We start from the raw sequence: 27,196 nt of genomic DNA on the forward strand, positions 1-27,196 counted from the left end.
TGTTTCCACTCCCAATCATATTCTTAGCTACTTTTGGACCCCATGGGGGAAAAGAAACCAGAACGGAATAAAACTTCTAACATCAGAACTACCAGTAACTGAAAGAAGAGAAAAAAAAAACACACAACAAAACAGAAACGAAGCCGTCTAGAGTGCAAGGTATCCCAGGAGCGTGGGCTCTTAAGTACCCGCTGCACGGAGGCAGCGGGCCAGCTGCATGTCTCTGGGCATAATTGTCATGTCACGTGCCTGGCATGGATGGCACACAGGTTGGTGTCTTCAAAGAGGCGCACGAGGTAGGCCTTGCTGGGCTCCTGCAGGGCGCTAGTGGTTGCGCTCTGGAAGCGCAGGTCCGGGCTGATGGCCTGGGTGATCTCGCGCACCAGGCGGTGGAAGTGCAGCTTGCGCAGGAGCAGCTGAGTGGACTTCTGCTACTTTCTGATTTTGCAGAGTGCCAGGGTGCCAAGCCTGTAGCCGTGGGGCTTCTTGATCCCTCCTGTAGGCGGCGCCCTCTTGCCGGCAGCTTTGGTGGCCAGGGGCTTCCTGGGGGCCTCCGAGGTGGTGGCTTTGCGGGTGTTCTGCTTGATGTCCACTGTGGTGCAGGGCCGCGGCCTCTCCCCTGTCCTTGGGCTGAGCCTGGCCAGCTGCAGGCAGCTCTGGCGTCAGGGAGCGAGGGCGGTGGGTTTGTGGACAGGATTCAGAGAGCCTGTGAGTTGAGATCCGTGCAGAAGATGCACCCTCACGCTTAGCCCCTTTCAATCCAGCCCTAGACTTACCTGCTCACAGGTCTGTGGGTCAGAAGTCAGGCTGCTCGTTCACCCTGTGGGGTCCTGGGCTTCCGAGGTCTACGCACCCGCAGTGGGAATCTTCTTGCAGCTAGTCTTGCTCTGTGGTCTCAACCAAGTTTAGAGTCTTATAATTCGCTGTGATGATTGCATTAGAGCCACCTGGCTAGCTTCCATTGCACTCATTGCTTCACGAGATTTTTAATCTAATGAGAATGAGCTGTCCCCATCCCACCCTACAAAGTAGCTGGTCAGGGCTGAGTGCAGTCCTTTGGGTAAGGGGATGACATGCCCAGGTGTCAGCTCAAAGGATCTCTGCATCATCCTGAAGTGGGAGGCAGGGCAAGGAGCACCAATGAGGTTCTCCTCCCTCCACCCCTCTCCCCCCCACAGTAAAAGCTTATCAAGTCTATGGGTTGTGCCACACCCAAGGGTGGTGTTACCTTCCATTGTATTTACGGGTTCACAGATTTGTAACCTAATCAAGGTATGAAAAACTAAGTTCATGGGTTCCTCCAACACTCAAAAGAGGGGCAGATATCTGGAGTATGCATTATGGGATGGATCATAGGTGGTGGTTGATACGGTTTTGTTGTCACCACCTAAAATCTCATCTTGAATTGTAATCCCTATAGTCCCCATACTCCCCATGTCAAGGGAGAGACCAGGTGGAGGTAACTGAATCATGGGGGCAGTTCCCCAGTTTCCCCCATGCTGTTCTTGGGATAGTGAGTGGGTTCTCACAAGATCTAATGGTTTTATAAGGGACTCTTCCCTCTCACTCTTTGCACTTCTCTCTCCTGCTGCCTTGTGAAGAAGGACGCGTTTGCTTCCCCTCCTGCCACGATTGTAAGTTTCCTGAGGCCTCCCCAGCCATTCAGAACAGTGAGTCAATTAAACCTCTTTTCTTTATAAATTATCTAGTCTCAGGTATTTCTTTATAGCAGTGTGACAACAGACTAATACCGTGGTCATCCAGAATTCTGCCTGCAACAGAGATTCTGACAGTTCACATTTTATGATAGTAATGGAAGTATTTATAATAAAAATATGTTTTAATAAAGTTGTATCTTATGCAGTTGATGAGGCATGAAGTTGTTTTATCAGGTGCTCTGATGGTACATAGCACCAGGAAAGAGAATGTGAAAAATCTAAGTAGCCACTCCTCTAGCTGACATTTCTCTCTGGCAGGGATGTTCCTGGGGCATTATTCTCTGCTACGAAACACATATTGGAAACTGCAGAGAGGCTCATGGGAAAGCAGAAGCTTTTCTGATAAAATGATCCTGTGTGAATATCACTGATGCTCTTCTTGGCTCCTCCTCAGTCTTGGACCTGGATGTGATGGCTGGATTGAGCCATCTTTCCATTGCCCAGGATGGAAATGACAAAGAAGCCATCCCTGACTTTATTGAGCCATTTATGTGAGTTAACAGGTGATACCTCCAGGGGGGTTCATGAGAACAAAATTCCTGTTTCAGTCCATCTTACACTTTTCTGACACTTGTAGCAGAAAGCAACACTCATCCATATAATGCATGCCATTCGCAGACAAGAAATTTTATGAGATCTATAGTAACAAAATAAGTAACACCATTACAATTTGTATGTATATTATGTCTTTTAATACTAATGATTTGATTGAAAAGAATGTATTATTAAAAATAAATCCCATGGCATTAGCTCCAAGTGCTTTGGTAGCAGGAGCTGTAAATTTTGATCAATATTTAATATCAAAGAATGTTTAGTTTTTATAAATAAATATATATAAAGATAATTGAATATGTCTACAGAGAGGGTGAGTATAGATAAATTGTTAGAAATCAGAGTAAATATATATAATGGTGTAATGAGTGATAATGATTTGAGTGTTAGACATAAGTTGATGAGTATTAAATTGTGTAGTCTAGAGGATTGAAATGTTATCACCAAGAAATGATAACTCTTCAAAATAACCCTGGAGAATCCAGAGAGATTAGATTCTGATTGTCAGTGAGTCAAAGGAAAGGCTGCCAATGACATATGCAATGGACACCATTACGAGGGCCATAGGGTGGAGTATTGAGTTTAAAAGACATTAATACATCACAGAACAATTATTTTTGTTACTTGTTGTCCAGAATTCTGCCACAACAAACTGAAGGCACCAAATGGATATGAAAAACTCATTTAATACAGCAAAATATTTCTTACCTCTTTTTTTCCCCTGTAAGTTGATTCAAGTACAAAATTAATGAGGTCAAGATTGTATCTTAGATCCCTGGATAACCTAGTTAATTTGCACAAAGAAAATTACATTTTATGACTATGGACTCTATGACTAACTTTGTCAGGTCACTTATGAAATATGTGTCACTGATCACAAGTGCAATTAAGTAAAAGTGCACAGATGTTTTAGAGAAAAATCTGCATCGTTACTAAGAAACTGAACAACTAAAAATACAGAATGGCAGAATGTAAGCGTATGTTATTCATTTTATAGCTTAGTGGTTTTGATAAATATTTCTAATTGCAGAATTCTTTATTCATATACTTGAATGCCCAGTGTGTCAAACAGAGCGTTGCACTAGTTGATGAGGGAAAAAAATTGGGGTCTGTAAACCAACATTGTAAGGATTCTTATGTCTTCCTACTTCACTAACTGATGTCCTTTCATCTACCACCAAAACTACCCTCTGAAATAATTTAAAAAATGTGAGAATTAGGGCTCTGTGAGACACTGTTGTCAAAGCACTGATGTGGCCAGACACTCTCATTTTAGAAATTAGGAAATGACAACTTGTCTGAACTCACCCAGTCAGGCAGTGGCAAATATGGGACTTAAACTTAGGTAGTGACATTCTTTCTGTATAGTATAATTCAGTAATTCACATTTATTTATCTCCTGCTTAACAGACTGAGTTGAGTTTTCCAGACTGATGAGTAGCTCTGCTCCACACTGTTATTTATTCAGGGATCCAGATTTGTTGCAATTCAATTATTCCATTGCTGTCTTGTCATCATTTTTGTGAGGAAAATTTGTCTGCAAAACACTCTAGTTGACACTGAGGAGAAGAGAGTCTGGGAGGGGACTGCCCATGGAATGTTGAGCTAGGCCTGAGAGTGGAACTTGGCATAAGAGTGGACACATGGCTGAAGTTAACATCAAATGAGGCTGGACGGCCGCATGCCCAGAAGACAGGAAGACAGATTTTGATGAACAATTGGGAATATCTATCATTGAACCCTATTAATTCCCATTATCTTCAGTTTTAATAATAAACTTACTAAATAGGTTTAAGAATTCTTCAGAGTTCTTTCACATCAGTTTTCTCCTGTGTCTTAGCCCCTTTGCACTGCTATAACAAAATATCTTAGGCTGGGTAATTTATAATGAACAGAAATGTATTTCTTACTGTTCTGGAGGCTGGGAGTTCAAGATCAGGGTGCCAACAGTGGTGTCTGCTGAGGGCTACTCTCAGGTTTCAAAATGCCACCTTATGACTCTCCTCATGTGGTGGAAGGAGGAAGGGCAAGAGTGGCCTGTGACCATTTTGTAAGAATGCTAATTTGTTCATGAGGGTGGACCTCTCACGGCCTAATCACCAACCTAAAGGCCTCATCTCTTAATACCAACACAATGGGAATTAAGTGTCAACATGAATTTTGGAGAGCATGTAGTCAAATCACAGCATGAAAACCTAGTAAAGTTCAAAGAGCAGGAGTATGCTTACAATCTTAAAAGTGAGCTTTAGGAAGTACAGCAATAAAGTCCTTTTAAATCAAATGTTTGTACAGCCTGTAACAATGGCAGCTCATTAGTGGAAATTATCTCTTTGGCCAGGTTACAAAATCTTTCCTCTTTCTTTTTGTTTCTATTCCCTTACACATATTTTAGACCCTGTAGATTTTCTGATTCCCTTGGTAGAGAAAAGTGTAAGGTATTCTTGCACCAGGGTAGTATTCTGTTGGGGTCTTAGTTGATTGATTTTTGGGGCTTTTTTATTGAATGTGTTATGACTGGCCAACACTTTCAACATAGTGAAAGGACATAAAATAGACATTAACATAAAAATAGCTTCAGACAGATTAATTTTTGAATAATATGAAACTCACAGACAAAAATCAAATGCTATGATACTATGGGTCAAGAACTGACTGATGTGTGTAAACTTCTTGTTTTCAAAAAGATAAATGAAATACATGGCTGAGCTCATATTTGCTTTTCTGGTATTAATATCTTATGTGTGATAAAATATCAAATGTGAGAACATAACTTGGTGAACGGAAAACAAATAAGCAAAACCTCTCTGTATCTCTGTATTTATATCTCCCATTGCCTTGTTTCACAGGGAATTTATGGCAGTTTTGAAGGTTAAGAAAAGTTATATTGTAGGTAAGAGGCTCCTAGATTCTGCTGTGTGAAATCTTTTTTTTTTTCTTGCACAATGTTTAAAAGGCACGGGAAAAAGTTCTCTCTAGTCAAAAAAAGTTGGAAGATGATGGATACTTTAATCCCTTTTAGAGATTTGCAGTAAACATCAACATAGTAAATTATGTAAGGTGAACTGACTAAAAATATTCTGTTTAACGTTAATGCTGTGTCTTCTGCACTGGTTTGACTATGAGGCACGCATTTCTCCTCTCAAAACATCTATTGTCATTGTACAGATAATGAATTAATATTTGCTGTTATGTTTGAACCATTGATAAGACTATCTCAGACTTTTGAAAACAAGATAGAAGGCATATATAAAATGTCACAAATATTTGATTTTTATTTAATTGTTGAAATATACAAAATGAGTGCAATTATAGAAATCTATAATATTGCCTGAGAATTTCAAATTTCACTTTCCGAAATAGCATTACCAAAGTTTCAAAAAGCCAAAGTACAGTTATTCCTGGGAATACATTTTTCATTGTTCTTTTCTTGAGTTTCGATGTTTCCTCTTACACATATGTGATATTACATTAATGCGCAAATATGGCCATTCCATTTATGCTTCTGGCTCTCTTCTTTTTTTCCCTGATTCCCACCCTGCCTTTCTTTTTCCTTTCAGCCACATTGGCATTCCTGTCTCTACTCCAGAGAATGCACATCAGCCTATTACATATTATTCCATATATTTCATCTGGAATCATATATAAAAAGACACACACACACGTGCGTATATACACACACACACATTTAAGGACGAGCTTCTGGAGGTCAACTTCTTGGATTTGCACCTTGTCTCTGACACTTACCGTGTGACCTTGGAGAATCTTTCTAACCTCTCAGTAACTCAGCTGATTTATTGAAAACTGGGCTAACGGCATTTGTGAAGATTAAGTGCATTATTTCATGTTACGTGTTTAGAAAGGTACCTGGTGTGTAATGAGTGTTCAATAATGTCAGTGACTAGTATAATTTGTATTATATTATTTCATTTGTTGGTTGCTTGCTTTTCATAAGGTGATCATATATACACAATATTCTTCATCTTACTTTATTCATTTATAATAGTTTTACTTTGTGGAAATTATTCCAAATCAACTAATTTACCTTAAGTCAATGTCTTCATATTATTAGATGGCAAATTATTCAGCCATTTTCCTTGTCATGACATTCACTTATTTCTAGTGTTTATTGTAAATGATGCTACAATAAACACCTAGCTATGTATGTCCTTCTGCATCGGTTTATTTTCCCCTTTAAAATAAAAAAAAAAAAATTGGCCGGGCGCGGTGGCTCATGACTGTAATCCCAGCACTTTGGGAGGCTGAGGCGGGCAGATTACCTGAGGTCAGGAGTTTGAGACCAGCCTGAACAACGTGGTGAAACCCTGTCTCTACTAAAATTACAAAACTTAGCCGGGCGTGATGGTGGGCACCTGTAGTCCCAGCTACTCAGGAGGCCTGGTGACAGAGCGAGACCCTGTCTCAAAAAAAAAATAAATAAAATAAAATGAAATAAAAAAATAAAAAAATATTGTGGTGAAATACACATAACATAAAGTTTTTACCACCTTAGCAGTTTGTAAGTGTAGAGTTCAGTAGTGTTAACTACATACACATGTTGTGCAACCAATATTCAAAACTTTCTTCATCTTGAAGTACTGAAATTCTATATCCATTAAGTACCAACTCATTTTTCCCCCCTTCCACATAGCGCCTGGAAACCACCCTTCTACTTTCTGTCTCTATCAATGTGACTAGTCTGGGTGCCTTGTGTAAGGGGAATTATACAGTATCTTTCTTCCTGTGACTGGTTTATTTCATTTAGAATGATGTCCTCAAGTTTCATCCATGTTGTAGCAGATGACAGAATTTTCTTCCTTATAAAGCCCAATCATATTTTATTGCATGCATATATTATAATACCTCATCTTCTTTATCCATTCTCCCCTTGGTTGTTGGTTGTTGGACACCTGTGTTGCTTTTATCTTTTGGCTGTTATAAATAATGCTGCTAAGACCATGGGTATGCAAATAACTCTTCCAAACTGCTTTCAATTCTTTTGAGTATATACTCAGAAGTGGAATTGCTAAATCATATGGTAATTCTATTTTTCATATTTTTAGGTACCACCATACTGTTTACCATAGTGGCTGTGCCATTTTACTATATTGGTTTTTATTTCCGTTGGTTTCCTGTTAACATTTTGATCCTAGTGTAGATTAATATCTTTCAGAGATTATTTGGATAGAAATAATAAAAAAGTGGTTTTAGTAGTGAAATCCACTAAAACCTATGGAATCATCTAGGAAGGAGTGTAGAAGAATCAGGTTTAGAATTGATGTAGTTACTGTCTAACACATCATAAAGAGTTTTTGATAATTATGTAATAATTGCTGTAGAAACTAAAAGGTTAATCTTTTGACATTTAAGTGTATAATAATTATATTGTCATATGTTCATGGGTGTCTTCAGAAGCTGAAAATTCACCTCTGTATCTGAAAATGTCAGCACCTTTGCTATTAATAGCAGTAGTTTCTTATCAAGATCCAGAAATTATTTTTGAAACAGATGTTTTATTTTTCCTGTTCATTGTCCTTCTATTCTCTAGGTTTTAAATATACAAGTTATCTAATAAATGACCTTCATTGGCACCCATGGTCTACTTATTATATCTCAGTTCTATAGAAATTATGTGATTTTAATTATATTTCTAAATTATGTTATGAAAATAATTTATATTCGTGGCTACCAGAAATCAATAATATGACAGATCCTAGTTTTCTACATACTTGTTTTGTTCTAGCAGGTGTGGAGTGGACCGTAGGATTCCTCATTTCCTTTTTTTTTTTTTTTTTTTTGAAGTCTCACTTTGTCGCCCAGGCTGGAGTGGGATTCCTCATTTCTAATGGGCTTCCATCTGAGGCTGGTGCTGCTGTGGGGCTGGTGTAGGTCACACCTTGTGCAGCAGGGGACTAGAGGACCAACAAAGGTCTGGTTGCTATGGCACCAAAGAAGCCAGTTTTTAAAAGTAGCTTTTTATCTAAGGCATTATCTTTGTTGATAATGCATTTTTCCTAAGGTCAAAAAATTTATTCAGTTTGAACATGCTGAATTGATTCTTTTGATTTTGTATCTCTTTGCTCACACCATAACCACTGCATTCTTTTAACTACAGTCAACGCTTTTCCTTCTTTGCGTCTTTTAATTTTTCCTCTTTGGCACTGAAGTACTGTGTTTTTCTGAGCCCCTAGATTGAAAATATCCAGTTACCAAATCTTTAACTTTTAACAGACTTGACATATCAAACTAATATATACGTATACATACTATAATTATATGTAAACTAGTACTATAAAGTATTATGGTAATTAGAATTCTTATATTTCTAAACACAGAAGACCATGTAGAAATGATGAGATAGTAATGACTATTGCATTATCATTTATCTTATGGAAATTCTGTATTCCGTCAAACATACATGTGGTATGTGTCCAACATATAATTATTGCATTTAGAGAAATATTATGTCACCACTGATACACATGAAAACAAATACAATCTTCTTTTAACTAAAATTTGATGCCTTGAAGGGAAGGGGTATAGTTTACTAGAGCATAGAGCTGGCTATCATGAATCAGAATTTTATGACATACACCAGGGTCCCCAGTTTCCAGGCCATGAACCAGTACTAGTCCGTGGCCTGTTAACAACCAGGCTGTGCAGCAGGAGGTGAGCAGTGGGCAAGTGAGCAAAGCTTCATCTGTATTCATAGCTGCTCCCCATCACTCACATTAATGCCTGAGCTCTGCCTCCTGTCAGATCAGCAGTAGCATTAGATTCTCATAAGAGCACAAACCCTATTGTGAACTATGCATGCGAGGATCTAGGTTGAGTGCTCCTTATGAGACTCTACTGCTTGATTACCTGAGGTGGAGCCGAGGCAGTGATGCTAGTGCTGGGGAGCGGCTGCATATAAGATGAACATTAGCAGAGAGGTTTGACCGCACAGACAGCATGATAAATCAATTGTTTACAGACTCATATCAAAATCCTATCAGTGAGTGGCAAGTGACAATTAAGCTGCATCTGTTGGCAGGCTTTAAGTCCGAATGTGACAGTTATTTTAGCCCACATGTGGCCCTGTCATTATTTTATTTACCACTTCTGCCCATGCCTCTTTCTTGCACTGCACACTTGTCTCAGTCAAGTTTTGGCAAACTCATGAGCTAACCCTAGCCAAAATGAGTAAAAAACAAACATCACTGGAGAGCTTCTTTGAAAAGGAGGAAAGACCCAATGATGAGACAGAAGAAGACACTAAGATTGCTAACAAAAAGAAAGCTGCATTTAAAAGAAAATACCGAGAATCCTACTAAAATTATGGGTTCAATGCAAAAGGTGATTCACAGTCTCCAAACCCACTTTGTATAATATGTGGTGATCACCTATCCAACGAAGCCACGAAACCTTCAAAACTGCTTTGTCTCATGGAGACCAACCACTCTGCATTAAAAGACAAGCCTTTGGAGTTTTTCAAATGAAAAAAAAAATGTGAACACAAAGAGAAGCAATTATTGAAGGCCACCACTGCATCAGATGCGTCTGCACTGACAGCATCATTCTTGCGGCTAACCACATTGCTAAAGCTAAGAAGCCCTTTACTGTTGGTGAAGAGTTGATCCTGCCTGCTGCTAAGGACATTTGTTGTAAACTTTTAGGAGACACTGCAGTTCAAAAGGTGGTACATGTTCCTCTTTCAGCCAGAACCATAACTAAATGAATTGATAAAATAAAAGATACTGAGACACCATTGTTAGAGAGGATTAATGAGTCACTGTGGTAAGCAATCCAGGTTGATGAGTCTACTGATGTTGACAACAATGTAACAATACTTGTTTGTTTGTTTTTGAGATGGAGTCTCTGTCGCACAGGCTGAAGTGTGCTTCCCGGGTTCAAACAATTCTCCTGTCTCAGTCTCCCGAGTAGTTGGGATTACAGGTGCCCACCACCGCGCCTGGCTAATTTTTGTATTTTTAATAGAGACGGGGTTTCATCATCTTGGCCAGGCTGGTGTCGAACTCCTGACCTTGTGATCCACCTGCCTCAGCCTCCCAAAGTGCAGGGATTACAGGCATGAGCCACTGCCCCGGCCAACAATGCTTATTTTTATGCAATATATTTTCAGGAGGATGTGCATGAGGTAATGTGTGCACTTTTCTTGCCAACCAACACCAGAGCTGCAGCACTAGTCAAGTCTTTGAATGATTACATATCAGGAAAACTTAACTGGTCGTTTTGTGTTGGTATATGCATGGATAGAGTGGCCATGACTGGACAGCTTTCTGGTTTCACTACTTGGGTTAAAGAGGTTGCTTCTGAATGTGAGTCTATGCACTGTGTCATCCGTAGAGAAATGCTGGCAAGCCAAAAAGTGTCAGCTGAACTTAACATCATTTTGCAGAATGTAATTAAAATTATCAACCACATTAAAGTACATACCCTCAACTTAAGTCTGTTCACTAAGCTCTGTGAGGAGATGGATGCGGAGCACACCTGTCTTCTCTTACACCTAGAACTGAGATGGCTTTCTAAAGGTAGATCACTGGCCAGAGTTTTTGAGTTATGAGAGCTACTCCAGAGATTTCTTTTAGAAAAAGTCACCACTGGCAGCACATTTCAGTGACACAGAATGGGCCACAAAACTTGCTTACTCATGTGACGTATTCAACCTGCTCAACAAACTCAATCTGTCACTTCAGGGTAGAATGACAAGTGTGTTCAAGTCGGCAGAAAAAGTGGCTATGTTCAAAGCCAAATTGGAATTATGAGGGTGATGAGTGAACATTTTTTTTTTTACAAGATTCAATCATTAGCAGGAATTTTGAAAGAGATTGAGCCAGAGCCTTCTTTTTCCCAGGTGGTATATGATTACCTACTTCAGGTTTCAAAAGAGTTTGAGCATTACTTCCCAATGATAAAAGACCCCTGAACTGGGAAGGAAAGGATCTGCTTCCCATTTGTAAATAAACCAGAGGAATCCACTTTGTCCATGCTAGAAGAGGATTAACGGCTTGAGATTGCAAATGACAGTGGCCTTGAAAGCATGTTGAGACAACTTCAAATCTCCATATGTTCTGGGTTAAAGCCGAGGTGAAATATCCTGAGATGGCCACAAAAGCACTGAAAAGCCTGCTTCATTTCCAGCTTCTTACTTTGTGAAGGACGGTTTTCTGTAGTGACAGCAACCAAAACAAGATTTCAGAGTAGACTGGACATAAGCAACAGACTTGGGGTGTCACTGTCTTCCATCACACCCAGATGATACCCTCTAGTTACCAGCTCAGGACTTCCACTGATTCTACATTATGATGAGTTGTATAATTATTTCATTATATATTACAACATAATAATAATAGAAACAAAGTGCACAATAAATGTGATGTGCTTTAATCATTCCAAAACCATCCCCCACCATGGTCCATGGAAAAATTGTCTTCCATGAAACCAATCCCTGGTGCCGAAAATGTTGGGCACTGCTAACCTAGACACCTTCAAACACCTGGAGGAGTCCAGATATTGAATCATGGATTAGGGATTTGTTTGCCTTACAACTGAGGGCCACAGACAATTAGATGGTGCGTAGTTGAAAGGAAATAAGACACAAGACTGCCATTGACCTCAGGAGTGAATTCAAGGCACCAGCAATGGAGTTGATCATTGTACTAAAAAGTGAGTAGGAGTTCAGCTCACTGATAGAAGAAAAGCCAAAGAAAGACTCAGAGTGGCTGCCTTCTCAGTCCCGAGCTTCTCCTTCCCTGTGCAGATTGGTCTCTCTGTTATTCTTTCCGCCTCTCCTTTTTCCCTGTGACTCTTGATCTTTCTCATTCTGTTTTTCTTTTTATTTATTCTCCTCTTCAACTGTAGTAGGCATCATTGAGACCTCCATATGCTTCTCATTATTACAAAGAAAATCACAATTCTGGAATTAGATGCGAGTCTGATGGAAGTAATTTTGATTAATTGATTCTAGCAACATGAATATGTTGCACGTAGATCTCAGCTTGAAATGCCTTGATTTGGAAGTTAATACTAGGTAAGAAAATGCTTATAAATGTTTACTTGGGGATTCAGAACTCAGAAGTACAGATGTAGTAGTGTCAGCATTTTACACAGAACAAAACCTTTTTTTTTTTGAGACTGAGTCTCTCTCTGTCCCCCAGGCTGGAGTGCAGTGGCGCAATCTTGGCTCACTGTAACCTCCGCCTCCCGGGTTCAAGTGATTCTCCTGCCTCAGCCTCCTGAGTAGCTGGGACTAGAGGCACTCACCACCACACCCAGCTAATTTTTGTATTTTTAGTAGAGACCGGGTTTCACCATGTTGGCCAGGATGGTCTTGATCTCTTGTTCTTGTGATCTGCCTGCCTCAGCCTCCCAAAGTGCTGGGATTACAGGCATGAGCCACAGCGCCTGGCTGACAAAAACATTTTTATGGAGAAAAAAAGGTAGAGGTGAAAGACCCCTAACTTAAGCAAAGTATTTCTATTTCTGTAGGCTGGGCACAGTGGTGCACGCCTGTAATTCCAGCACTTTGGGAGGCAGATGGCTTGAGCCCAGGAGTTCCAGACCAGTCTAGCCAACATGGTGAGACCCTGTCTCTACAAAAAATAAACAAATTAGCCTGGCAAGGTGTCACATGCCTCTAGTTCTAGCTATATTTGAGGGGCTGAGGTTAGAGGATCGGTTGAGCCCAGGAGGTCAAGGCTGCAGTAAGCACTCCAACCTGGGCAATAGATTGAGACTCTGTCTCTAAAACACACACACATGCACACACGAACACACGTGTGTGTGAGAGAGAGAGTGTGTGTGTATATATATATATATATCTCCTAGTTGGCGAGTATGAATATAAACTACCATAGTTAATATTTTTATATTGCTATTAGAGCTGAAAAATGTTTAGAAGCCAACTATTTCCTACTTCCTAATTATCCCATTTACAGGAGAGGATATTAAAGTCATTTAAAGACTACATGAACATTAGTCCTACCCCTTATTTTCTTTTTCTTTCTTTTTTTTTTTTTGAAACAGAGTTTCGCTCTGTCACCCAGGCTGGAGTGCAGTGGTGCGATCTTGGCTCACTGCAAGCTCCGCCTTGCGGGTTCGCGCCATTCTCCTGCCTCAGCCTCCCGAGTAGCTGGGACTACAGGCGCCTGTCACCACGCCCAGCTAATTTTTTGTATTTTTAGTAGAGATGGGGTTTCACCGTGTTAGCCAGGATGGTCTCAATCTCCTGACCTCGTGATCCGCCCGCCTCAGCCTCCCAAAGTGCTGGGATTACAGGCGTGAGCCACCGTGCCCGGCCTCTTATTTTCAATATAAACTTTTTTTCTGCTTATTTCCCCAGGTGTATAGGTAATAATGATAATCAAAACAATTATAAAACTAGAATTAGATACACATACATACATACACATTATATTTTAATTCAGAGTGATTTAGGTCACTAGGTTTGCTAAAGTAGTCTCAGGAAGTATGTATATATGTGTATGTGTGTGTGTGTATATATATACACACATATATATGTATGTATATATATTTGTATTTGTATTCATTTTTAAATATTAAAATGTCTGTAGAAGAGTCATGAGACTTTAGAATAAAAATAACTAAAACAAATACCAATGTATTTATTGTTAGGTCTGCAAGTCATAAAAGAGATCAATTTTCATGAGTTCTGCTGTGCTAACCTGTGGAAAACAAAATATGAGCAGGGTTTAACTTCTGCAGTTATAATTAATCTTTCTAAATTTAGCATCATTCTACAATAATAAAATTTTTATCTAGTCCATGTTAAGTGTGTAAATAAATTCAATGCAAAGTAATGTTTAAACATTTTTGACTGTTGCTTTTCTAAATTCATCTAAGGCATTTTCATTTAGGTCTCAGTTCATAAGTTCTTCCCTGATCTCCTTTTTAAAAATAGCCCTGCCATTCTGTATTAAATCAGCTTATTTTCATTCCTGCAGAGCCCTTGTCAGTACCTGAAAGTATCTTGTTTATTTATATTTTTAGTTGTTCACTATTACCTAATTCGAGAGCAAATCCAGGTTTTGTGGGGTCTAAAGCTAACACGATTCTGGTGATCCTTTTAAAGAAAATAATTTGAAATTATGAGTACAGCAAGTCCTTGAATAATGCTGTTTTGTTCAACATCACTTCATAATAACACTGATGAGCAAAAACACTGACTCGCAGAGGGACCACTGTCTGTGTGGAGCTGGCACCTTCTCCCCCGATCTGCAGGGTTTTCTCTGGGTTCTCAGGTTGCCTTCCAATCCCAAAGACGTGCACATTAGGTAAACTGGCACATCCTCATTGTCTCAGTGTGAGCGAGTGTGGGTGTGAGTGTGACTGAACCCCGTGATGGGTTGTTGTCCTGTCCAAGCCTGGCTCCCCAACCTTGTACCCTGAGCTGCTGAGATTGGCTCTGGCTAATCACGACCCTGAGCTGGAATAATTGGGTAAATAATTATCTTATTTTTATTAAATATATTTATTAATTATTACATATATGTATGTCTATTAAATATTTGCATAGCTAACATTTATTTGGTTAATAGCAGGAGTGTTTTGGTTTTTATTTAGGAGTTTGCTGATGCTTTTGTGGCCAGAAATATGCAGTAGGAACTTCCCTCTCATTTACATCAATTTGTCAGTGTAAAGTTGGATTTGTGGTATGTCATTCAGCTTAAAGTCGCTGTTTCCAAGAACTTTCTGACTTATTGTACAAAATGAGGTAGAAAATGTCGCAGAGAGCACTGTGCAAGGGAGTGGACCTGAAGGTTTTCTTTACTGGCTTCAGGTAAATCCAGCCCCGGTCTTACCCATCAGCTCGTGAGATTTCCTAGGGGCAGAGACTTCATTTCTTGCTCACTGCTGTATCTCCAGCATTTCACAGACACTTAATACATATTTTTTTGAATGAATTAATGAAGGTGCATGCTACAATCATACTTCCTTTATTGCTCATAATTGCTTTTCTCATAGCAAATACAAATTTCTGCTGTTATAAATAATGAGGCACAGTGATCTCATTATTTCATTGTTCCATTTGAGTTCCTATATTTGTTTGCTGTGGTGCTTTATGGAAAAGTAATTTTGTTGTAATAAGGACTGCATTTTTTCTGTTTAAATTGCTATCCAGCATGACGTCTCTCAGGATATAATATTATATTTCACTGTTATATTTCATATAATTGTGAAAGACTTAGCAAGATCATTCTCACTTTCCCTTTTGAGAATTTTATGGGTACTTATATTTATTTATTTTTGACTTAATTTTACTTTCTGAATTTTGCCTCAATGAGCATATATTGATTTTTACAATAAAAATAATGAAAAAAATTTTTTGGAAAAAAAAAAAAAACAACAGAGTAAGTTTTGTTCTCACTGTTTGCCTGAAGCCTGTCACCATTTTGCAGAATACTTTTACCACATGAAATTCCTGTTCATAGTCCCTACTCACCTTATCCTAATTTTTTTTCTTTCATAGTTTATTTACGTTACAGGTGGATGTCTGCTAAGAGTTGAAGTGTTTCTCAATGCATAGCTTTCAGGCCTGAATTTCGTAAATATGGGTACTTCTTTTTTTTTTTTTAAGAGATGGAGTCTCACTCTGTGGCCAGGCTGGAGTGCAGTGGTGCGATCTCGGCTCACTGCAGCCTCTGCCTCCCAAGTTCTAGCAATTCCTCTGCCTCAGCCTTCCGAGTAGCTGGGACTACAGGTGCACGCCACCATGCTCAGCTGATGTTTTGTATTTTTAGTAGAGACGGGGTTTCACCATGTTGACCAGGCTGGTCTCCATCTCCTGATCTCGTGATCCACCCACCTTGGCCTCCCAAAATGCTGGATTACAGGTGTGAACCACTGTGCCTAGCCATATGTGTACTTCTTTTGTTCACTTGAGACATCCTGAAATTACACGTGAATTACAGTATTATTCTTACTTGTTTGAATATTGGTAACTACTGGGAATAGTCACTGTGTGGGACCACAGCTATTCTTTCATTTTTTCTCTGATATTCCTACATTTTAAGGGCTTACATTCAAACAGCCTGGGTATATTTGATTGTAATTAATTAATTTTAAAGCATTTGGGACAATATGGTATGATTATCTGATCAAAGAGTTTCAATGTGCTTTCACTAATGCAAGCAAGATACATTATTTTAGGAAGTGTCCCAGGTGAAGAGTTCTGCATCTGGCATGAACGTGGAGGTGGATCAAGTCCAGCCGCTGGGTGACGTCCCATAGTAGGACGCTGACTGGCTAGAGTGAAACTGTTAAAAGCTCAGTTTAGCCTCAGTTTTCACCAATGGTTTACACATTTTAGGAATTAATTGTAACTAGCTTTAGGGCTCTCTTTTCTTGTTAGTATGACTGAGAATGTTCCAGGTTAACTAGTCCCATTCTAGCAGCGTGAACTCATGCTACTATTAGCCTGAGAAAGGTTAATTAAGAAGAAAATCTACTGTCCTTAGAATAAACAAATGAAAGATCATGTGCTTGGCTGTAGGTTAAACAGAAAGGACTGCGATTATGGATTCGATTTGAATTACCTGTATCAGAGTACTCTGTTAGTCATGGAAATTAGCGGGTTTTCTTAAGACGTTCTAGTGTTAAACAGGGAAGTATGGAAAAGTATAATCAATGAATATTTATTGAGGGAATTATAAGGTAAGGATGTAAAATTAATCCCAATCGCAAAGTCGATGATTTTCAAACACTGGTTGAACATAATTATAATGTATATCAGGGAATCAGACTTTGTCTACATTCCATATTCTTGATGGAATTTCTAAGAATTGTGCTAAAATTAGCAATCAGAGTTCTATGACCTGGCAGGATGGGCTTGAGTCTTCAGGGATTATCAGGAATTCACATATTTTGGAGGCACAACAGAGAGGGTCCTTCAGCACAGATTAAAATTGCATGTCTGTTTGTAGTGCTTTCTCTTTTTAGTGTGAACGTTGCCAGATATCTTACAGCAATGATGGTGCGGAGCATTGGTTCTCAAATCTTACTGTGCATCAGATCATGTGGAGGATTTTTGTTAAACATAGATTCCCTGCCCTTCCCCAGTCCACCAGGAGTAGGTCTGGGAGGGATACAGAATTTGCATTTCTAACAAGTTCCCTGATACAAATGGTTGGGGAGCCACATGTAGGGAAAAATGATGCAGGGTATTGATGGACTAAAAAATCACTTATACATATAGTTTTAGGGTTATAAATCTATCAGAGTCATCATTTTATATACCTTCATGAAAAAAATGAGAAAAAGGTAATTCTAAAGCTTTTCTATTGACAAAATGACAAAGCTGTTCATATAGCTTTTGATGCTGGAAAAATTAAATATAGCAACTTATGACTACTAATTAGCAAAAGTAAAGGTCTTTAGGATTTAGAATTAGTTCCCATGTATTCTTTATCCAGTCACCCTCAGTGGTAATCTCTTGCCAACTATATAGTATAATATCCAAACCAGAAAATTGACATTAGTCCAATCCAAAGAATTTATTCATATTCCACTAGTTTTATAGGCACTCACTGTGTGTATATAAAGTTCCAAGCAATTTTATCACATGTGCAGATTTGTGTAACTACTACTGCAGTCAAGATACAGATAGTTCCATCAAAATGAAGATCTCTCTACCCCTTTATCGAAACATCTACCTTTCTTGTTCCTATTCCTCAACCTTTGGCCATTCCTTTTTGGGAATGTGCATATTTTTTGCTATTCAGAGCTCACACTCTTCCTATGCTGGCTAGGGTGGAATTTAGAGCTATGGGATTGTAGAAAACCATATTCCTAATGGCCATTAGATGAGCAGCTTTTAGTGCTATTTAAGGTAAGGTAAAAACTCTAGTTTTTACAAGGTGGATCTTTGTTTACATAGCACAATAAAGCGGCAGTGATTCCTAAATGTAGGCCATGCATTTCCCTATTTTGCCACTAATAGAGAAAGAGGTCATTTCAGTTTTGAAAGGTCTGGCCAATTCTTTAGCTGTAATTTCTAGAAAGGTTTTACTTTCAACTTTTCTACACTCATCCAAAACTTTCCAGATAAATGGCACCAGAGCTCTCTATAGGTCTTATGTGTCAGATGGTTGTAATTAGAGAATAATGCCTACTAGCCGTGTCCACGTTGTGAGGAGAGCCTTATAAGCTGTCACCATGGTCTGGCACTTAAGTGAGAAATGAGTTATTGGTATCTGAGTCCAAAAGAAAATAAGATCCTAAGAGTAAGAAGTCATTAAATGATTGGCGCCATTGTTTTTGTGTAGTGAGAGGTGTAGCCCAGTTAGGGTGTTGCAGTGGTGTCTCCTGATATTTATGGTTATAGAAGAATGCAAAAGTTTAGATAATAGTTTCTTTCATCTTTACAACCAAAATAAATCTATTAATATTACAGTGGCTTAACATGAACGGAAATGGACTGAACCTGGCAGGCAAAAGAGAACATTTAAAATTCTCTGCCTATTTTCTAGCTATTCTCTAGGGCTTGGTAGCTTTCTTAAATATAAAATGCTTTGAATGCCTGAAAATACACATATAGATTTCTCTTTTGTTCTTTCCATCTAGCTCAGTGGTTCTTAACATTTAGTTTGCCTCAGAATGAAAGTACAGGTTTAGGCACAAAACCTCATAGGCTATTCTTTATCGACAATTTAAGAAATGTTCAAGAGTAATCTTTTTTAACCATATAGAATTTTTACCTTGTTCTTTGGGAACTGAATCCCCACCTAATATGAGGCTCCACTAATATATGTACACACAAATCATTTTAAGTTAAATTTTTTAAAAATTTCAATAGTTTTTGGGGAAGGGGTGGTTTTTTTGTTACATGGATAAGTTCTTTAGTGGTAATTTCTGGGATTTTGGTGCACCTGTACCTGAGCAGTGTACACTGTACCCAATGTGTAGTCTTTTATCCCTCAACCCTGTCCATCCTTCCCCCTGAGTTCCCAGAGACCATTATATCATTCTTATGCCTTTGCGTCCTCATAGCTTATCTCCTACTTGTAAGTGAGAACATACGACATTTGGTTTTCTATTTCTGAGGTACTTCACTTAGAATAATGCTCTCCACCTCCATCCAGGTTGCTGCAAATGCCATTATTTCATTCATTTTTATGGCTGAGTAGTATTCTATGTGTATATACACCATGTTTTCTTTATCCACTTGTTGTTCAATGGGCATGTAGGCTGGTTCCATACTTTTACAATTGCGAATTGTGCTGCTATAAATATGCTTGTGAAAGTATCTTTTTCATATAATCACTTCTTTTCCTCTGGGTAGATAACCAGTAGTGGGATTGCTGGATTACATGGTAATTCTACTTTTATTCTTTAAGGAATCTCCATGCTGTTTTCCATAATGGTTGTACTCATTTACATTCCCACCAGCAGTGTAAAAGAAGTGTTTCCTTTTCAACTCATCCATGCCAACATCTGTTAGTTTTTGATTTTTAAAGATATTTTTATAAATTATCTCTTGTGACTGTTACAACAATCCCATGAGGCAGAAAAGGCAGATATTTCAATTTTTAATATAGGTAAATAAGACTGAGAACTTACATACAAAGGAAGATAATCTTTGAAATGCTGTCTATTTATTAATGTGCTTTTCTCTTCAGCACTTCCTTGTACATCCACTTTACCTTGAGGTAAATTGTGATTATTGTATCAAAAATTCAAGAGAAAGAATCTATCAATGTCTACAAGAGCCTGATTTTGCTGAGAAGAAATCCTCTTGAGCATAAAAAGGGAAGATTCTTGAAGGAGGCAGGATATAGAATTTATATTATAACAATGCATTGGAAAGGGGATGGAAAAATTCTCAAGAGTCCAACTTGCTAGGAGATGAGGTGAGGGCATGTTGGCTGGGGCGAGGAAAAAGATTTGGGTGGGATTTGACCTTGGAGGAGGTTGGTGTGTCCTTGGAGGTGTGGATCAACCTTGAGGGTCACTTGGAGAGTCAAGTCAGTATTAAGGGACTTCCCTGCATTGTTTGTGACCAAAAGTAGGAAGTGAGTGTACGAGTAACCAGTCAATGACTTTGATGCCCTATAGCCACCCAGAAGAAGCCTGCACATTAGCTGTGTAAGGACCTACAAAACTTTTCTTCATGGCTTCCTGATATGATCCTTTCAAGAGAATTGTTGACTTGTGCCGTTTTATTTTTCTGAATTCCATCCAAAACTACCTATATGGATACTCCCCTTTTCAATTGCCAGGACACCTGATAGCTCTACCTGTCACTGCCAGAGGGATAATGTAATATGACAGGAAAAAAGTTCCCTAATTCTGCTATGTAAGTGGAACTAGATGGTAGTGAAAGCCATTGCTTTTTCACATAGTTTGACAATGACAGGGGAGGCAAGTAAACTGGTCTCTAGAGCCCCTGTTCTGTCCACTCTACCACACCAGCTCTCCCTATTTTCAGATTATCATGCAAATGATGAAGTAACAGGTCATGAATGCGAGATGGGAAACAGAAAGCAGGAATCAAAGGAAGCAAAATAAGACATTTATGTTAATGTTTCAAAGACCCAGACTAGCTTAGGAAGTCATTATCTCTCTTAGAATAGTGGTGAACAAAAAGCACAAAATTCTTTCAGGTCAGAAAATGCAAATTATGTCAGCCCTTATTGCAGAGAGTTTAAAACACGGAATAGATTATCACTATTTGTTTTGATGTAATTCATACAGTTTACATCTGCCCAAACAAATTTTAGTCCATTAATAATAATCTCTTGCCTACAAATGTGTCATCTTCAAGAAATATTTATTGAGTACTTGCCAAGACTAGGCATTGAAGATACAAAGATAACTAACATGTATTTGGTTAATAGTAGAATAGTAGGAGTGTTTTAGTTCAAAAAGAACTAGAGAAGATCATATTTTAGTAGCCTATAAAAGGTCAATTACATATATATTGCAGCAAGCATGAAAATAGAAGTATAAACAAATATTATACGACAGATACCAGAGGATGGAGCAACCACCTCTGCTTGCTATTTCGGTTAATGCTTGAAAGATGAGAGAAAGATTGAAAGGTAGAGAAAGGGGAGTAAGAGAAGAGGGCATTCCAGCAAAGGTAAAGAAGAGGTACAGCATAGGGTGTATTGGGAAGTGGTAAGAGATCAACCCACAGAGAAAGATGGAGGCAGGCGGGAAGGGCCATCTAGGCCAAGCTGTGAGTGGGTTTCAAGGTGACGGTGAGCTGGGAAGACCCTCATAACCTCCTTCCCGCTTCCTTTCCAGCCTCACTGGGTGCCACATGTTCTCTCCCTCATACGCACTTTTTCTGTCTTTCAAGCCTGCTCTGACCTTTCTCATCTCGGTGACTTCATCCATGCTGCATTTCTGTCTGAAATAGTTTTCTTTTTCACCTGATTCTTCCTTCTTGCCCTTGTCCAAACATATTACCCTTGGAAACCTGCTCCTTCTCCTCTCTCAGGTTCATCTTGTTTGAGAAAGACGTTGTGTGGCCCTCTGAGCAACTAAAAAAAAGTAGGTTTCTGCTTGTTATTTTCTCTTCATTTTTCTCATGATGGTTTAGAAATATAGAAATGATCATTGACGATGCACATAATCTATAATTGTTATTTTTGGTAGCTGGGTTTTTATTTGCCAGTTTGACTTCAAATTCTGCAACACATTCCTAGAATGCTCTCTCATTTCTTAGTGTGTTTCAAAATACTGCCACTCCCTCCAGATCCTGGTGCCCTGAGGAGAAATCAGCCTGGAGTCTGAAATTTAGGACTATCTTTTTGAAGACACAGTTTAAAACCAGAGAAGAGGAAGAGATCACCTAGGAAGAAAGTGTAAGTGCAAGAGAATTCATGCTATAGTTGAGGGTCATATAGACTCTGGTGGAAGATGGTGAGCCCCAGCTTGGGTATGACCAGCTTAGACCCTAAGTCGTAAAAACTCCTGATGTGATGATCTGATCTCCCCTCTGCACCTCAGACCAGGACATCAAACCTCTTATCTGGTCATCTCATTTGCTTGTCATAAAGAATCTCTAGCTCCACATGTCCAAGCCTCAATTCCTGACCTTCCTCGTCCAATCTCTTCCCTCTTCTGAGTTCTTTCTACCATTTGATTACTATGCCAGGAAGAAATATGGGGATAGTTTTTGACTCCTCCTTCTCTGGCATCCTCTTCATTCCTTATTCAATTTCAACTGTGATAGTATTTACTAAGGTAGTATAAAAGTATATAACCAAGAGAATGATCTAGTCTGGGTAGTCAGGCAGGGTTTCCCCGAAGAAAAGCCTTTTGACGTGAAGTTTGAAGAATTAGGTTCCTGGGTTATGTGGGATGATGGGGCAGGAGGAAAGTGTTCCTGGCAAAGGCAACAGCTGCCTTGAGTCAGGCGGCGTAGCTGAGGAACTGAAAGAACTGCCGTTTGCTTAGAGTAGAAAGATCAAGAGAAAGTGTGGTATGAAAAGAGGTGGAGAGGAAGAAGGATCAGATCAAGGGAACTGTCACGGGGATGTGTTAAGGATTCTGATCTTACATGAGTAGGGGACCAGTGAAGCTTTTTTTTTTTTGAGATGGAGTCTAACTGTCACCCAGGCTGGAGTGCAATGGCCTGATCTCGGCTCACTGCAACCTCCATCTCCCGGGTTCAAGCGATTTTCCAGCCTCAGTCTCCCAAGTAGCTGGAATTACTGGCACCTGCCACTACGTCTGGCTAATTTTTGTATTTTTAGTAGAGACGGGGTTTCAACATAATGGTCAGGCTGGTCTCAAACTCCTGACCTCAGGTGATCTGCTCATCTCGGCCTCCCAAAGTGCTGGGATTACAAGTGTAAGCCACCACGCCCGGCCCCGTGAAGCATTTTAAGCAGAGGGATGACTGGATTGAGTTAAACATTTAGAAGATCATGCTGGTTGTTCTGTGGAATAGAATGTTGATGGTACAAAAGAGAAGCTGTGGGGAGACTTGTTAGAAATGTAATGTGATATATCATGGGTGAGCTCTCAGATGTGCAGAGAGAGAGAAGCGGATAGATTCAGATGTTGAGTGGTCAACATTTTGCTCGATCTAACACGTTTGTTTGGGCTTCATGTCATTTCCACAGTCTCATTCTCCTAGGTTACCAGATTTCTTGCTATTGCCTCTGCACATTGCATGAGCTTAACATCCATCACTTGGTTTATACTTTGAGTCTCTCCTTAATGTACAATCTGTTTTCCCAATCACTTCCAACGTTTCTATCACCTTCTTTACTCATTGACTTAGGCTATTCATTACTCCTGGACATTGCTTTTTTTTTTATAGTCTTGGATTCTATAAATTTTCTCACTCTCTTTCTGTCCTACCATATCATCCCTTTTTTTCTATATGTTTCTAAAATGCTATTCAAGACTTACATCAAAGACCATTTTCACCAAAAAGCCATTTTTGTCTTAGCATAATGACTTTTTCTTTCTGCAACTCCCAAGTGCTATAATTTTTCTTTTTCACTTTCAACGAGATTGGAGTATTTCATTCATTCAATTGTAATAAAATGTCCTGTTCATGCAGAGACTCATGTTCCACTCTTTCTCTGCTGTGTTCTGTATCTCAGAGGGCTGGCCTTTGCAAACTGTCTTTGCCAGACTCCCTTGGCAAATGGCTTTCCTCCATGTTATGCCAATGGGAGGTGTTGGAGGGAGGCTGGAAAGGGAGAGGAAGTGAAGAGCCTGTGGCAAATTCTCATATGGTTGTCTAGCCCACTGACGTTGGAGAAGATGTTACTTCTGTGAGAAATCAACTGTAGCATTGTCGTTCTGTATCCCATATTGACAGCGACCACAAAGGGGACACCATAACCACAATCTTGAGTGTATAAAAAGGTGTCCCTCTTGCAAAGACCACAATGGCCAGGCCAGAGCTTATACAATTGCTAATTAATTAGTCCAGACATCGCCATCCAATCCATAGCCCTTGGAGATTTTGATTTCCTAATCTGGACAGAAATTGTTTATTTTTCAGTGATAAAGAAGGGATTTCTATTTTTCTTCTCAAGACTCAGCCCCTTGAATGTTACCTCTGTGTTGGATTAAGTTTACCTCTTGATGCTTCTACTAAGTACTCATTCTATGGTCCCAGAGTCTTACTTAAAAAAAAAAAATCCCTCTAAACTCTCTTCCATCTGATTCAGGTAATAACTACTCTGGGGTTCCAGCTTCCTCCAGGCAGCCCATCTCATGATCTCAGCCCTACCATAGTACTTCCACCATAGCACTCATTCCCTCCAGTGGGCCCCAGATAACCATAATTTGGCAACACCATCTCCATTTCCTTGCAGACCCAGAGGTGATATTGGCTGTTGCTCATCTTTGGCATGCCCCACCTTTCCCTGTTGGCCCTCATGCTCTTGCAACACCTTTGTAATTAGTTTTGCCAATCAAATTCCTTCTAAGAACTTTCTTGGCATGATCTCTATTTTCCTGACTAGACTTTCCATAGAGTGATATAATAGGGGAAAAAAACTATATTTGGCACTGAAATAACTTAAAAAATTAAAAAAAAATTGTAGCTCTGCTGTTTATTAACTATGTCTTTGAACAACTAACTTCACTCTCTGAATCTTAGTCGTTTCTTTTGTAATATAAAGTTGTCTCTCTTATGAGCTTAATGTGTAAGAATTCAACACAGTAATGAATGTGGGAGTACTCTGTAAAGTGCTAAGTAAATACAAGGCTTGATACCCTTCATTTGGCATTCATGTTGTTTATCTTTTCATGAATTTGTTTCTTATCCTCATACACAGATAATCAATTTTATAAGAGCACAGATCTTATCTTGTATTTTTTGCATAACCTCCCAATGACTTATACATTGTTGTTGTTGCTCAATGCATAATAGTTGTTCGATAAATACATACTGAGTCATCTGTTAAGAACAAGTAATGATGTTATCTACTCAATGCAGTTCCTGTGCTTTCAAACATTTCCCAAAGAAAACAAGTTAATATGTTATCCACACATTGTGAATTTGAAATTTTGAAACTACAACATCCTACTTTAGCCACTCTGTTACTTGTGATAGAATGCAACAAGAGAAAAAAAGTTTTTTTTATCACTGGAAAAGACATCTTCCATGTTGCCTCCAAAATACGTTTTTTTCTGATTTTAAAATTATGAAAAAATACAGAATATATTCTCTGACAGTCATTGCAGAAGGCATTTGTAAAACACATTTCCATTCCACAGAAATTACTCAGGATTGTCATACCTCTTGTGGTTCCAGCATTGTACAGATTTCCTAATTGTTGTAATTAGAAATAACAACAAAAGGCAGTATCGAAAGAAGCAGAAATAGAAAACAAGACCTACTGGTGGCTAAGGAAGAAAGCATATACTTAAGCATTGGACATAGAACAATTTCAGACAAATGATAACATGTTGGCTTAGTACAAGGAAGTGGTTAGTTTGCTGTGGAGGAACTAAGCATGAAGACGGAGACAACGAGAGACAGAGATCAGCCAGACCCATGCTGTAGAAAGAAGAGGATCATGCTGAGATGTTACCTTCTCATTCCAGGGGAAGACTCTGACTGCGGAGCTTGGGTGAGAGAAACCAGTCATTAACCACAGAACTTCATTGGACTTATTCTCATGTACTACTTATTATTAAAAATAGCAGTATGTGTGTGTGTGTGTGTGTATATATTTATATATATATATATATATATAATTTTCTTTATTTTTTTTCTTGAGTTAGGTTCTCGCTCTGTTGCCCAGTTTGGAGTGCAGTGGCAGGTTCACTCTCACTGCAGCCTTGACCTCCTGGGCTCAAATGATTCTCCCAACTCAGCCTCCTGAGTAACTGGGACCACAGGTGTGCACCACCACATCCAGCTAAGTTTTTGACTTTTTGTAGAGACAAAGTCTTGCTGTGTTGCCCAGGCTGGTCTTGAACTCCTGGGCTCAAGGAATACTACCACTGGGATTATAGGTGTGAGCCACTGCACCTGGCCTTAGCATATTTTAGTGATGTGTAAACAATACACTCAACAGTCTTCATTCAGCTCTCAAGTAATCATCCTGCTCTGTCTACATGATTTCACATTAAACAGCCCATTCAGGAGCTGTTTTTATTAGGATCCTGGCATGATAGATTCAACTAATGTTACATTTTTGGCCATTTCAGTTTTGCATGACTTCTTTAAAATTCTGAGTATGTGGTTTAGTGCCTATTTGGGTGATTTCTGTATGTCTATGTATGAATGCATATATTTCCTTAGATATTTTCTGAATTTTTTCCTTTGAGTTAATGGCATTTAAGCATGTAGTGGCTGCTAACTCAGCCCCTTAGGAGATGTTTTCTTAACCAGACAAAATCCAGTGGGGATGAGGTAATCTAAGAATTTTGTTAACTTTAACATTTTCTGGGTTGGGATTAACATATGTTCCTGGAATTAGGTAGAAAGTTTGAGTAGAGTTTTAGCCTTGCCTTCTTTGGCACCAATGGTTTAATAAAGGCTTTTCTTTTTTTTTTTAATTTGTAGATAGCAGAAACCAAGTTTATAACTCAAAAGTGCTGACGGAGCACTAGGCTTATTTCTAGATTTATGAACATAAGCAGCTGTGCTTACTGTTAAAAATAGGTCAGTTGAAGCCTGAAGTGTAATTAATTGAATGCAAAAATAAATCATTTTCCACAACTAATGTATCTTATTGGGTATCAGTAAAATTACCAGTTTGAGACTTGCAAAATTAAAGTGTTTCCTGGTTACTGAGAAGTCTTCATCATTCTTTCAGGCTTTGATTTCTCTTTTGTTAAAGTCCATCTGCCCAATTGTTATTTCCTATATAAAGTTTTTTTTCTCTTTCCCTATTAGGTCCAAAAAACATTACTTTGCCCTTTTGAGATGGGGATTTGTTTTTCAGTATATTATAATAAACCACCATATTAACCTCTGC

At 39.0% G+C, this 27,196-nt stretch overlaps 1 pseudogene; it reads right to left on the bottom strand.

The window, feature by feature from the left end:
• Positions 1–236: 236 nt before the first annotated feature.
• The window catches only part of LOC100980551 (histone H3.Y-like), a 38,991-nt pseudogene continuing 12,031 nt past the window's right edge, over positions 237–27,196 (bottom strand).

The sequence above is a fragment of the Pan paniscus genome, chromosome 4 (genome assembly GCF_029289425.2).
Source record: "Pan paniscus chromosome 4, NHGRI_mPanPan1-v2.0_pri, whole genome shotgun sequence".
Lineage (NCBI taxonomy): Eukaryota > Metazoa > Chordata > Mammalia > Primates > Hominidae > Pan > Pan paniscus.